We start from the raw sequence: 15,233 nt of genomic DNA on the forward strand, positions 1-15,233 counted from the left end.
AAAATTCCACAATTCATTAGCATTGTTATTAATGTTATTTTCAGAATCTTGTATGAACGCTCTGTATGTCAGCTTAATTTCTTTCTTTATTTCCCTACGCAATTCATTGAATTTATTGAGATAATTCACTTCTTTATTACATTTGTATTTTTTATGATACCTTGCTTTAGTTTTGATTTTTTTGATAATTTCATGTGTAAACCAGCACGGATAAGCTGTTCTTGAGTTGTTTTTAAGTGGCACGTACTTGTCAAATACACTATAAATAATATAATAGAGTTTATCAACTAGGTCATTGGCGTTTTCATATTTCTTTAGGCAGTTCCAGTCAATAGATGAGAATTCAAGATACAACTCTAAGAAATTAGCTTTCCTAAAATTATATCCTGATATATTAGTTTTCTTTTTAATCTTCGCGGTCCCCTGCTGCATCACGTTTATTACTAAGGATGGATGGTGTACATCTTCTGGAATTAGTGGACAATATTCCCTACTGACTTCTATATTCGTTATATTAGAGAGAACCAGATCTAATGTACGATTATTTTCGTTCGTCACATTATTTAATGATTGCAAATTATAATAGGACATAAATTCATATAAATTCTTACATTTAGAAGAGCTTGTTTCAAAATTAAATTCCGTACCGTTTATTTCCGATAAATTGAAATCACCAATCAGGAGAACAGGACAACCTTGAGGACAATTAATTTCAAGTCGAGTAAATAAATCATTATACAATTCAATATTAGATCCCGGTGAGAAATACACAACACAAATATATATTGTTTTCCCCTCACTGTTTATTTTGGCAATCAAGCAGTCATAATTATCATCACACCTGTCCAATAAGAACATGCAATGTTTACTTAGGGCTGCAATAAGAACACCCCCACCCCTTGCTTTACAGGTTTTGACAGAGTTTCTGTCTTGCCTCAACACAGTATATCTGTTATCAAATAACTCAGCATCATAATGAGATTCGTTAATCCATGTCTCAGTGATTGCAATTAGATCGTAATTGTTAGTTAATACACCACAAAAGAAATCACATAATTGAAAAATACATAGTATATACATTTTCACTTCACTTGTAAAACGTACGTCGACTTAAATTTATGTCGGGCTCATCAACTAAACGAAACGAAATATGAATGAATCATAAATCAATAAACATTGTTATCTCGCTTCATGCAGCTTGGTGCATTAGCCATGTCTATCGATTTGACGGAGCATTCATTCTCAAGACCGTGTGGCCTAACGGATAAGGCGTCGGACTTCGGATCCGAAGATTGCAGGTTCGAATCCTGTCACGGTCGGCTTAACTTTTTTTTCAATAATCGTCATTATGTATTTTTCTACAGCATTTTCCTGATATTTCTTATATTTAATGTTATAGTCAGTTTTGTTCGCGCACCGAAACTTTTGTATCCTATAAAGTTGAACATATTAAACACGATACACGTATAAATACAGAAGAAAGCATTGAAAACTTGGGTAAATGACACTCGTACAACTAGACTTGTGGAATCTGCTAGTTGTTACAATTCTCGGAGACAATAATCGACTGATCTGTTCCGATGCAAGCGCATGTGCAAATTATGATGATATAGATCAGTATTTCTAAATCGATGTCCCACGACACCTAGTGTGTCACGCAGTCGCGTAAGGCATGTAGCGAAATTTTAGAATTTAAAAACCGTGAAGGATTTAATAATAATTAGTTAAAATCGAGACAGACTGTACCAGTCAACACCCCCAGCGGTAGCAATAATGCTCAGTGCTATATAGAGTCAATATAAAAATTGATAGGTTTCACTATTATAATAGATATTATTATTATTTATAATAAATATTTATCAAAGAAATGAGTCGTGATGTCCTGGATGTTCAGTAAGATGTATCTCAGTCAAAAAAAAGATTGAGAACCATTAATATAGATACAACATTATTAATTTATAGATTTACAAAGTATAGGTACTACTAGAAAAAGATACCTAGATAAAACTTTGTAAGCATACTGGCTTCAATAAGTCGAACATAAACCAAGGATATTTTGCTTGATATAATAATTTATCCCGATTATAAATACTATCCAAAACCTAAAAATTACACTGTATCGTAGTTAGTAGCAACTACTGAAAACTATAGAGCATTCCCCACTGTCATCATGGGCGCCGATCTTAGGGGGGCCAGGGAGGGAAGCAGCTCCGTAACTTAGATTCTTTTCTGGGGGGGGGGACAAGCGTTAAGACGCGTGTTTGGGCCCCTAGAAAAATTGTTTTTCTAATTCTTGGGCTCCCTCTTTCCATCTTTTTCTTACTCTGTAGGCCCCCCCGGAGCCTGTGAACCCTTCCGCATGACAGGGTCTGCGGGGCCTTTAGATACGCCCCTGGGCCCGTTCCATACATGACAAATTAATTAAAGGGACAATATTGACAAATCTTAAAGCTATACGAATAAATATTATTTCTAGAACCCCTAATAGTAGACATATTTTGCTGAATTGACCCCACGACTCCTTTATTTACCTTTTGTGTGTTGTTTTGTTTATGTGGTGTAGTGAACCTGTTTGATGCTTCATTTATAATTTCATGTTTGTATCGTATATGGAGTAACAAAGTTTTGTCTTAAAATGGATCCCCTCGAACAGCGGAGAGCTTTCCTTGGGAAGGGGGGGGCTGTTGCCCCTCGTTTCCCCCACAAGTTACGGCTCTGGAGGGAAGATTCCTTGGGCACCCCAGGGCCTCTTGGATATCTAGCAATGAAACATACATATCTGAATGCTTCCCCCCTCCCCCTCCCGCCGCCCCAGTTATACAAATCGACGTCGCTGCTCACAGTTGAAGATTACATGGAGTTTTTGGGATGATCAACATGAAAGACAAGATACCATATAGAGGAATCTATAACGTTTGCTAACTTTCTTATGGTGTTATTGGTAAAATATTATAATATTATGGCTATGGGAAACTGGCATTGACGTTAAGAGATATCATGTTTATGTATATTTCACTGTGAAACTAATTCATAATAAAATATACATTAAAAAAAAAATCAAAATAAAGTTGAATTTTAAAAATAGCTGTTATGGAAGTTCGGCTTGGAACCAAGAAGCGCAATCTATCGTGAATTCGAGTCTCTCTGAAGAGCATGAGGTTGTTAACTGTCTTCGATGTCTCTGTGTTCGTGACCATGTTGATTCTAGTTTCATAAAAGTCAGTTAGTAAAATTATAAGTTAGGAAGTTTTTTTTTTTTTTTTTTAAATAGACGTGTGGTCTGAGTGATTAGATTGATGTTCACACGATATATGTATCGTGAGTTTGAGTCCCGGCTCGAAAGTGAATATTTTAGTATCCTGTTTTCAAACCCTCGATAATTTCAGCCCCCGCAAAGAAAGTAATATAAGAGGGGAAAAGATTGCTGGTATGTTTAAAAAGGGATAGAGCGCTGAACTCTGGTATGATGGATCGCTGGTACGATTTCAGTTTATGAAAATTTCTGATAGAAATATGTCCACTGGTTTCCTCCTGGTTTTTCATATCATCTTTTCATTACCCAATCTTTCACCGTGATTCAATCACTTGCCATTCGTCTCTTTTAACCTGTAGGCATAGTCGGATTTAATATTTTGCTGCCCAATAATCCGAGGTACAAAATTTTAACATAATAGAAAGTTTAAAAATATAATAAATTTCATTTTATGTCTAAAATTTAAAAAAAAAAATTCACCTCTGTTTCAACATTTTTAAGGAATTTTGGTATGATAATAGGATGTTATGAGGCCTCACATGCGTAGGAGTAGCGCAAGCAGAACAGTTTTGCGCGCCCGTCCCTATGTTAAAAAAAAAAAAAAAAAACAACCAGTTTAACGTCCCATGATTATGCCCCTTAGGCTAATGGAGACGATGATTAAGGCAATTCAATGATAATGGAAGAATTAGCGGAATGTGGATGTAGGAGGAAACGAGAATATTCCCTAGAAAACCCACGGGCACGATATCCCCCATAAACTTGCTTGGCCGGGGATCGAATCACTGAACTTACGCGCCAGGGATAAGCACTCTACCATTCAGCCACTGGCCCACCGCGCCCTCTTTATTTTGTTTCTTAAGATTTCAAAGCAAAATACTAAATTTCCCACTTGTAGGGTTGTAACAGTAGTCTTTCAAAGAGATCTGGGTGGGCGAGGGTTTTCTTGAACACGGCTGTACATTAACGATACCAGATAATAATGTCGGTTCAATCAATCAATACGTGGTAACATATTCTACGAATTGTTGTTATGTAAACAGTTCACGGAAGGTTTTAAGAGATCTACTTCTTCTATATAGATTAAAGGTGTACTAACGTTTAGAAGCCGCATGCGTAATGTACAATCTTGATATAAAAAATAAACCTGGCCATCCACTTTTCTTTAAATGGTTCAGTGATGGCTCTTGAGGTAGTCATATCAATAAATAAGATGTATTTTGCTACAAACTAAGTGAAGAAAACTTACTTTATGTACAGTCAGCGACAAAAGTTATTTCCGTTTGATGAAATTAGATTCGTAAGTAACTTCAGAATGGAAAGACAATTTGAGTACAGCTTTCAGTACATAAGAAAGAATGTAATTTTCTGTACTTTGTAGTCTTGAAACTCGGTGAAACTGTGTATACATCCAATCGTTATTCCAAAATATATTTAATCAAACGGAAAGATTTTTTGTCGCTGACTGTACAAATTCTTACATATTGGCTTAGTAAACAAGAACAAATATCAAATAAGGTTTATTTTTCCCCCCTTACCTTGTTGTGAGAAAATTTTAATTTTTACAATACTACATCAATTCAACTCCCAAAGAGAGCCATAACTGAAGAGGTTCTATACTCAAAACATTACGTAGGAGAAGTTATTAATGCTTTTGTTTCAAATAAAAATCTTAATTATCCGAAGTATATTCCATTTATGGATGTAAACACAGGCTTTTCATAAAACAAAGATCAGTGGCAACATTAAAAAAAAAAAAAAAAAAAAAAAAAAAAACTTTCGTCAAGATAGTTTGTCATACGCGATTCTGACCAATACAATTGCTTTTGTTAGAAAAATGAAATCTTTGAGTTTTACGTCCCACGCTTATGCTGGTTAGGCTAAAGGAGACGGTGATTATGAGAAATGAATGAAAATGGTGGAATGAAGAAAGTGGAAAGAAACGGGAGAACCCCGAGAAAACCCACGCACACGGTGTTTGTCCACCACAAAGTTCACTTGGCGGGAGCAGAGTTTGAACCCGGGACCCTATGCACCAGAGGTAAACGCTCTACCACTGAGCCACCGCGGCCCCTTGCTTTTGTTAGATTTTTGACTACATTTTATATACCTATTCCTTTGGAATTTGATGATTTTGCTTATGTATCAACACCCTTAACAAGTGTCCGTAAACGTGATAACTACATATACGTTTCCTTACTGTGGTGAAAAAAAAATCGTCTGTCATTGATTTTTTAAAAATGGAAATCTTTTTGTTGTAAATTGCAATTAGATTTTATTTATTTATAACTATTTGATAAAAATTTAACTAAGCCCTAGCCTCGATTTTGGTGTCTTATAACTCGGAAACCAAAGATCTACACACCACGGTATTTCATATGCAAACAAAGCTCGTCAGGATCTAATACTAAACCAAGTGTGGACAAGATCAGATAAGGTTCATTGAACGTGTATATACGGTATATATAAATTTCATGTCTCTAAATTTAAGGGATCCCGAGACATGGATATCTTATTATAGTACTAGCAACCCCCATTTTTCCTTTTCCACGTCGAATTAAAAAAAAAAAAATCCTCCTTCAGTAGAACTTTGCATCACAAGTCGTATGTGCTGCCGCCCAAATGTCAAATTTCTAGCTTAAACAGTTTGGCTTGGACGCAGATCATTGTCAGTGCTGACTTTTTGTTTTAACTTGTGTATATAGAGATTAATTTAAGAATTCTTTTAAACTCTAAAGGTGGGTTCCTGCCCTTCCAATTTTAGGAAATTTACCGGCCAAATTGGAGAATATATATTTTGATTTGTGAGTGGAAGTCAAGTGAAGAATAGTTGAAAGTTAAGAAGGTGGTTATTGTTGTTCGTTCTTTTTGATATTGTAAGCGGCACTGTATGTGGAGGCGGAAGGGACTATTTTGCAGAGAGGTACACTTGTTATGATTTAGTGGCAGGAAAGGCAATGTGGAAATGGCGCGTGTATGTCAAGCTTGTGACATATCGTGTTTGAGTTTTTATCGAATTGTGCAAAAATAACGAGCGTCAGTTGAATTTTACTCGAAATTTGAAAAGTTTACACGCCTCTGTTTTGAAGGTAAATGATTACTATCTCAAGCTAACCTAACATTAGAAAGGGACGCAGCGCATTAGAAAGGGACGCAGCGCAAATACCTTGGAATGACATTCTAATTATACCTTCCACTGAAGGCAAGCTAGAATTATTCAATAGCTTTATTCACACTCTCCTCAATAAACATGCACCTAAAAAAACCAAAAGATTTAAAAAACCTGCTAACCCATGGATCACACCAGACATTTTGCAGCTCATGAAAGAACGAGACTTGGCATATCAGAAATTTAAATGGTCCAGGAAAATTAATCCTAGTGATTCTGCCAATACTTTTGAAGAATATAGAATCCTCAGAAATAAATGTACACAAAAAGTTCGAACTGCTAAAATTAGATTTGCGGCTGATCTATGCACTCAAAGTAATAACCCCAAATATCTTTGGAATAAGTTGCGCATGTTCGGTATAGGAAACCGTCAGACTGACGTACAATCTATACACATTCCGCTTAACGAACTAAACGATCACTTTGCTCAGGTTCCTACTATAGACGATGTTACAAAAGAATCTACTATGAAAAACATACGCGAAAACCCAAGCATCCACGAAAAATTTAAATTTAGAACGGTTTCTGTCCTAGAAATAGAGGTAGCTCTGAAAAAAATTACATCCAATTCAATAGGGGCGGATGATATCCCACTACAATTCCTTAAGAAGATCAGAAGATATATTCTGTTCACTTTAATGGACATATGTAATTCCTCTCTACTTTCGGGTTGTTTTCCTAGCCAGTGGAAATTTTCTCTCATTCATCCCCTCAAGAAAATAGCACAACCACTAACGGCGAACGATTATAGACCAATAAACGTGACGCCGTGTATTTCGAAAGTTTTGGAGCATATTGTATTAAATCAAATGTCTGATTTTATAACTTCCCATGATCTCTTATGTCTATATCAATCTGGCTTTAAAAAAGGACACTCCACACATACGGCTCTTATAAAAATTACAGATGACATTAGAGAAAGCATAGATAAGAAACAACTCACAATACTGTTACTTTTAGATTTCACTAAAGCATTCCAGTCGGTCGATCACGAAATTCTTCTAACAAAACTTAAGTCACTCTTTCATTTCACAGATACGTCGGTTAAATGGTTTCGTTCGTACATTCAGAACAGATATCAGCGTGTTTCTGTTCTGGACAATCAAAGTTCATGAACAACTGTGCACTGTGGAGTTAGTCAAGGAACGGTCTTAGCACCGATTCTGTTCTCTATGTACATAAATGACTTGTCTCAACAAATTCGCCACCTTAAATATCACTTATATGCAGATGATGTTCAAGTATATACTTCGACAGATCTTGGAGACATAAACGACACTATCTCACTCATAAATTTAGACCTTGAGCGCATAAGTGCCTGGGCCCAATCTAATAATTTATATCTAAATCCCAATAAATCTAAATGTATCATAATAGGTTCGAGAAATATCCTCTCCAGACTGCAGAGCACCGCACTTCCTAAAATTACATTAAATGGCACACATATAGCTTTTGATGAAAAAGTGAAAAATCTGGGCCTCATATTTGATCAGAATCTTCTATGGGCGGATCATATAAATCATGTATGCAAAAAGGCGTTTGGTGCACTGCACTCTCTATACCGTTTGAAAAATACGTTGCCTTATCCAATTAAGGCATCTATAGTACAAAGCCTTGTACTATCACATGTTGATTATTGCATTGGAGCTTATGGCAACGTAAATAAAGAAGCGCTAAGAAAGTTACAGAGGGTCCAGAATGCATGCGTTCGGTATGTTTTTAATCTTAAACGTTCAGATCACTTGACGCCATTTTTTAATGAATTGGGCTGGCTAGATATCCAAGCTCGCTACATATATCAATCAATGACAATTTTATTTAAAGTTTTGACATTTGGTGTGCCTATATATCTTCACAATAAACTACAGTATGTTAGAGATAGCCACAATCGTGATACTCGCTCTAGCAGATCAACACTGCTGTCGATACCTCGTCATAATACGAATCAAATGGCTAATTCATTCACAATCTCTGGTATTAGAGAATGGAACAGACTTCCACCAGATGTAAGGAATTCACCTTCAATTGCGACATTCAAAAGAAATTTGAAGCAATATCTGATAGCCTTAGCCAATGTACACCAATCTCGGGAATGATGTTTTTTTTCTTTTTTTTTCCATAAAGCTGAGCAGTAGCAACCAATTGTAAACAGAAACTTGAGGTATGTATCTATAATACTAGGTTAGTGGGGAGGTATGGGGGAGGGGGGAATGTAAGGTAGTATACTTTTAAGAATAAATATATCGTTCTGTGTATGCTGTGTGTATAGTTTTCTTGTTTTTATGATAAATAGTATGAGGGTATGGGGGGAGGGGGTATGTAAGGGAGCAGATCCGTGTGTAGGGGTATATGTGTGTGTGTAGGTATATATGCATTAATGTAGTAATTGTATTTTTTATGGATTTGACATCAATTGTAGTATGTATGTCTTGTATACATTTGAGTTGGTTGAGTGTAAGAAAAGGCAAACATAGCCTTAACTCTGCCGTTAAATAAATAAATAAATAAATAAATAAAATAAATAAATAACTTAATGTAACCTAACCAACCAAACTTAATCTAATTTAATACGTTTTGGATTTTATTTTTTAAATTGATTTCCGTGTGGTCCGGCGATACAGCAGAAATGCCTTACAGCAGGTATTTTAATTATGTGGTTAAAGGGCGGAAAGAGTAATAGTTGTTTAATTTCTATAACGATAATCATCTTTACAAATTTATATGACCTTTGGAACAAATGATTAAGCGGTTTTCTCAAGGCAAAGCAAAGAAGGAAATGTTAAACTAAGGATTGAATCACACACACAAACCATATGATTAATATTATTAAAACAATGTATTGCAAGCAATTTATATTATTCCCTTAAGACGACTTTTCCTAGCGATCAACATTATATCGGAGTCTTAACGCGATATCGCATCGTAGTTTGCTACATAAAATCATAAGAAACGCGATGCAAACAAAACATTGGATAACAAATTATTAGTAAGTTTCAGCATTGAAATTGTAGATTAATGATGTTGCTGTAAATGTAGGACGATTATGAGTTCGAATCCTGCAGGCAATCATTGTTACTCAAGTATTGCCCAGATTTTGGCCTTTCTCGTTAAACAAATGTCGGTGAAACTATATATATAACAATAGATACTAGAACTCCTTTCATTAAAAAAATCTTAGAACTTTCAAAAAAACATATACATGTATATAATTTTAACTGAAACGAAGCTTTAGTTTATTGAATTCGGTGTCTTTTTTCAGCACTGAGACTGTAACATGTAGATCTACATGGAACCTGATCTACTGTAATGTGTTTACCACTCTTCCACTGAGAATTGATCCTGGAACTATGTACATCAGAGGCGGACTCTAGTCACTAGACCAGCGGAAAGAGAGCGAGAGGAAGTCTGTTTTGTCTGCTATGCATGTTATCAATAAGGTACTATTTCACTATCGCTATTAGCGGTTGCCCACTAACTTATGTACTTTCAAATGGATGTATTTCGAAGAAAGAAAACTATACCGGATAGTCAGCTCTCCTCGTTGGTATAATGGTCAACAACTGTGTCGTTTTTTCGCAGTGTACTGGGTTTAATTCCCCATGAGAGGGCGTCGAACACACTACAGAAGTACAGATCAAATTATAAACTATACGTCGCACCCTATAGGTATAGGCACGCAGCTGACAAATTACGTGAAGAGCGGAGGCGCAGTGGTCGAAGTGAGACGGTATGCGGTGGTATGCCATACCATCTCTGGTTTTTCAGTGATGAAGGCATACCATCTCTGGATTTAATGATTAAAACATACCGTCACTGGAAAATAGATGCTAAGTACCTTTAATAAATCCATTTTTGTATACAATAATTGACGAATAGTTTGCATGTAAATAGATTTTTTGTTTTTGAAATGAGGTGTCTTCAAAGAAGTTCACCTAGTTTATATTTTGATGTGCCATATTGAATCTAAGTGGCGGATCTAAGGGGGGGGGCTATAGGGGCTATAGCTTCCCCCCTTGACGCTCAGGTATACACTGGATAAAATGGGCTTCAATCCTGGTTTACACTGGATAAAACGGCAAAATATGGTTTAGCCCCTCCCTTGATCATATCCTGGATCCGCCCCTATATATATATATATATATATATATATATATATATATATATATATATATATATATGTGTGTGTGTGTGTGTGTGTGTGTGTGTGTGTTTTCTTGTCTTAATGCATATAAATGCCGTGTTTTGAGCATGGGCGGATTTACAGGTTGTCTGTTGTGGAAGCGGACCTTCCGTGTGTTTGGAATAATCCACAGTCGAGTGGGGGACCGGGAGTTTTCTCGCAGTAAATTATTAATATCCTCATTCGGTTTTTGAGCATTTTCGTGTATAATTCTCTATAATACAACATAAGGGGATATTTTTTTTTTTTTCAGAAAGTTGATGGAGGGAATCAAAGTCTCTCCATGTCCCCTCCCCGTTACTACAGAGAAGTTCTGTAATGGTTTTCAGGCATTATGTAAATAGAAATACAATCTTTTAGGAAACATACTCTCACTGTATTCCGACATTTAGATAGCCGGTATGTCGAATCAAAATCGCGAAAAAAGCATACCGCCTCTGCTTCCCCCCCCCCCCCTTTGAATACTGCTGAGCCGCCAGCAGTTTTTGAAAAATATTCCCTAACTGATATCAAGTAAATCGGTAGACCAGCGAAATAACACATTTAAGTACTCTGTGTTAAGTACTGGCATTGTTACTTTCCAAACAGCTTTTAAATCTTTCATAGAATTATAGTATAGATGGCATTAGTGTAAATGCAAACCAATTTAGAACATACTAATTGTGGAGATATGAATTGAAAAAAAAAAAATCCAATAGTTAAATGAATCAATATTTTTCAGAGTATATTTAGGAAATCTAAAATTATAACAGTTTTTCAGAGTAATAATTACTATTTCAGAAGTTATTTAGTTATTTTCACACTTCTGCCATTTATACGACAATTCTGTGTAACACTCGAACACTGCACAACAAATATCCAAATAATGTTATGCTTCTTGTTTCTTACTGATATTTAGTTCCATTCTAATTTTCAGTCAAATGTATTTCTTTAGTACCATCAAATGTACCATTGAAAATCACATTGAAAATATTATTCTTATGGCGCATTCGGCGGTGCGAAGTATGAATTTGAATGTATACGTAAAATATAAATGAATTATCATGCATAATAGAGTATTAAAGTAAGTACTTACCTATATTTCTTGTAGTTGAGCAAATAAATGTGGCTGAACTAACAACATCTGAAATTAAAAAAAAAGAAAGAAAAATGTATTACGTATTGTAATAGTACGATATAATTATTAATTATCTATAATTTCTGAACTGCTAAGTAGACATTGAAAAATCTCATAGGCTACCTAGCTTTCTCTTTGTCTTGCACACTTGCGGTACAGCAGGCCGGTAGCCAGCCGAAAATGTAGGGGGGGGGGCTGAAGTTAGGGGGGGCCCGATCCAACCATATTATAGTTCATCACCATATTATAGTTCATTTGCAAGCCTACCCTGAAATTTTTAGGGGGCCCGCTAAAATTTAGGGGGGCCCCGGCCCTTTCTAGACCCCCTGGATATGGGCCTGCGGTACAGTCGTCGACAAAAGTAAATACCTCTCGTCTTTATGTCCTCATATCAATCATCCTTAAACAATACGCCAGTATAAGGAAGTTGGATACTTGTGCTATTTTTTTGTTTCCTTTTACCCTACGATTTATATGAAGAAGAGTTTTCTTTTACTTCTGTCTTTAAAACAAGTTGCAGTTCCACTTGTACACCACGTAAAGGAGTTTGGTTTGCATTGGGTGATATTTTCTCAATAATTATTGAAACCGGAAGTGATAGTAGATTTCTATTCCGGTTTAAGCAGAGGGAATAGAGTGGAGAATAAATATATTCTTGGGATGCCTAATTGATTACAGAAAAAAACATTTCTCGCTATCTATTACTATCTAGTCCAGTGGTTCTCAACCTTTTTTTGACTGACGATACACTTTAATAAACTCAAACAACATCGCGACCACGACACACGTCTTTGATACATATATTAATAATTGTGTAGATTATTACAATGTAAGCCTGTAAGCTTCTACAGAGCAATGACCCTATAGTACTAAGCGGTGTTGCTACCGCTGGGAGCTTTAACTAGTACAGTTAAAATTGATTTTTTAACTAATTATTAAATTCTTCACGACTTTTAAGTTTTAGAATTTCGCGACACACACATTATGGGACTGCACGACACAGCAATGTTTCGTGACACATCGGTTGGGAACCACTGACCTAGTCACTATACTGTATATGACGGGATTTTGCGAAATACGACCCCAAAAGAGGGAATAGAGAGAGGGTTTTATTCTTCTCCTGTTCTTCAGAAGCCCAAAATTATTTCACGTAAAACTTTGAAGTTTTGAAGAAATAATTGTGCCTTGTAACTAGAGAGTAATGAAAGGTTTACAGGACCTACCGGGTGGCCCAAAAGTAAGTACACAGTCCCGTCCCGTATTTTATTATCATTTCTTATTGTTATCAAACAGGTAGATCTAGTTTCATTATTATTTGTTCTTTACGTCTTTTTACTTATAACTTAAGCCCGGAACAGTCGAAGAAAATAAATCCATAAACTAGAATGTTATACTTGATCAATGCATGGGTATATACCTACTTTTGGGCCACCCTGTATTTGCCCCATAAGGGAAAAAGAAGGAAGAAAAGGGTGTGGTTACATTTGTTATAACTAGATGGCTATATCTCGAATTTCGTTCAGGTTAGAGACATAAAATTTGATATTTAGATTTTTGATTTAAAATAATTAAAGACGTGTTTTATCGGTTTTTGATATTTTCCTCCACAAGGGAAGAATAAACGAATCATAGTTATAATTGTTACAATAAGTTGTCCATATCTTGATATCCCTGAAGGTTTAGAGACATGAAAATTGATCTCAACGATTTTTTTAACGTTTCCTTTAAAAGGGATAAAAAATGTGGGGTTTGCAATTGTAAAAATGACATGACTATATCTCGAAATCCCTTAAGAGTAGACATATGTTAATTAAACACGTTTCATTGTTCTCTGATGTTTCTTTTACAAATGAACAAAAAAGAAGTAAAAGGTTTTGGGCTGTAATTCTTATAATAAAATAGTTAGATCTCTAAATGCCTTAAGATTAACGATATGAGAGGTGCGAGACCGTAAGTCGAGCAAACATGGGGGCGCTTGTAGCGAAGTTTCCAGCTAAGTGAAGCATAGTATCAATATATATATTGATTCCTCATGTAGCCCATAGAGTTGTCAAATGTTTTGATTTAAGTTTAGCGTTTCTTTCAGCATCAAGGCTATATGAGACGTAGACCTACAGCTTAACACAGAATCCAAACCCCATGAGCTCTCGCCGGGAATCGAACCCGTGTCTCCCACGCCAAAAGCGCGTCTGCCAAGAGGAAGCTCTAAGAGTACCGGTAATCGACTGTAATCTGTCATATATAATACACTGTAACACAGCACACGAAGTCAATGGACGACCCAACTGTTATATCACATAGCTACGTGTACTCCATAAAGCATTAGCAATAATTATAAAGGCTGTACAAATACAATCCCCTTTATTAATACATACAAAAAAAATCATGCCACGTAAGCAATTAAGTATTGATACCAACCTGGTTAACTTTCCTTTATCATTAATCAGGAAAAAAAAAAAAAAAAAAAAAAGAAGAAGGTTTCAAGGTTCCACGTGTGCCGCAGACACTTTCTGCCTTTTATTCTTGGATTGTGTCAGGTCAAGAAAATAACACTTTCATGCACGTCTCTCGTGGTTTTCGTGACCAATGACCATATACCTAGGTGTATATGTATAGTCCGTACGTATACGTACTACTACTATTATTGCATGACCCTCGAGCAAGTGAAAGACATGTGTGTCCACGTGGAAACTGAATCGATTGATCGGCTAATGTGTAACAAAGTCGCACTGTACAGAAAAATATTATTGCGCTTTTCGTGATCTCATATAGATAAATACTGGAAGTCAAAACAATGTTTCTTTGCGTGTGTAGTTCTGGGTTCGATATCCGGAAGGGTGGGGGTCGAGCAGAGGTTCTTAACATTTTGCACTTCACGTACTCCCTGCAAATATTGTTTAACTTAGTATACAGGGTGTTTCAAAACAACACCGACAACGTATGGGATGTGATTCCTGACACCAAGATAAGACGAAAAGTATAGACTAACCTGGGTGCACAAATGCGTCTTTTCGGAGTTATAGGCTGCCAGACACATGAAAAAATGAACTTTAAAGGACCATAGTTCAGAACCTATGGAAGCTACCGTAGTCGGGTGAAGACTTCACTTAGGAACTAGTACGTGCCCTATTCAAATATGCATTTTTATTTGCGGTGCTTCCACAACAATTTTTATAAGGGTAGTTGTAGAGTATTTCAAATTATATGCCCGTAGCCAAACCCCCTCTATAAAAATTGTTGCGTGAGTACCTTAGGATTCCGAAACATGTATATTTGGATAGCGCACATATTAGTTCCTAAGTGAAGTCTTGACTCGACTGCGGTAGGTCTCATAGTTTTAGAGCTATGGATCTGTAAAGTTCTTTTTTTGTTTGTTCGTTTACGGCAGCCTATAACTTCGAAAAAAAGCATTCGTTCACCCAGGTTGGTCTATAGTTTTCGTCTTATCTTCGCGTCAGGAATCACCTCCCAAACGTTGTCGGTGTTGTTTTGAAACACTCTGTATAGATATGAT

General features: G+C 36.0%; 1 non-coding gene across 1 annotated transcript; it reads left to right on the forward strand.

Moving 5' to 3' along the window:
* Window positions 1–1,246: 1,246 nt before the first annotated feature.
* Window positions 1,247–1,319, forward strand: TRNAR-UCG (transfer RNA arginine (anticodon UCG)). Its single transcript has one exon. It is a non-coding gene; the product is annotated as a tRNA-Arg (tRNA).
* Window positions 1,320–15,233: the final 13,914 nt, after the last annotated feature.

The sequence above is a fragment of the Thermobia domestica genome, chromosome 5 (genome assembly GCF_964235325.1).
Source record: "Thermobia domestica chromosome 5, izTheDome1.hap1.1, whole genome shotgun sequence".
NCBI classification, from domain to species: Eukaryota; Metazoa; Arthropoda; class Insecta; order Zygentoma; family Lepismatidae; genus Thermobia; species Thermobia domestica.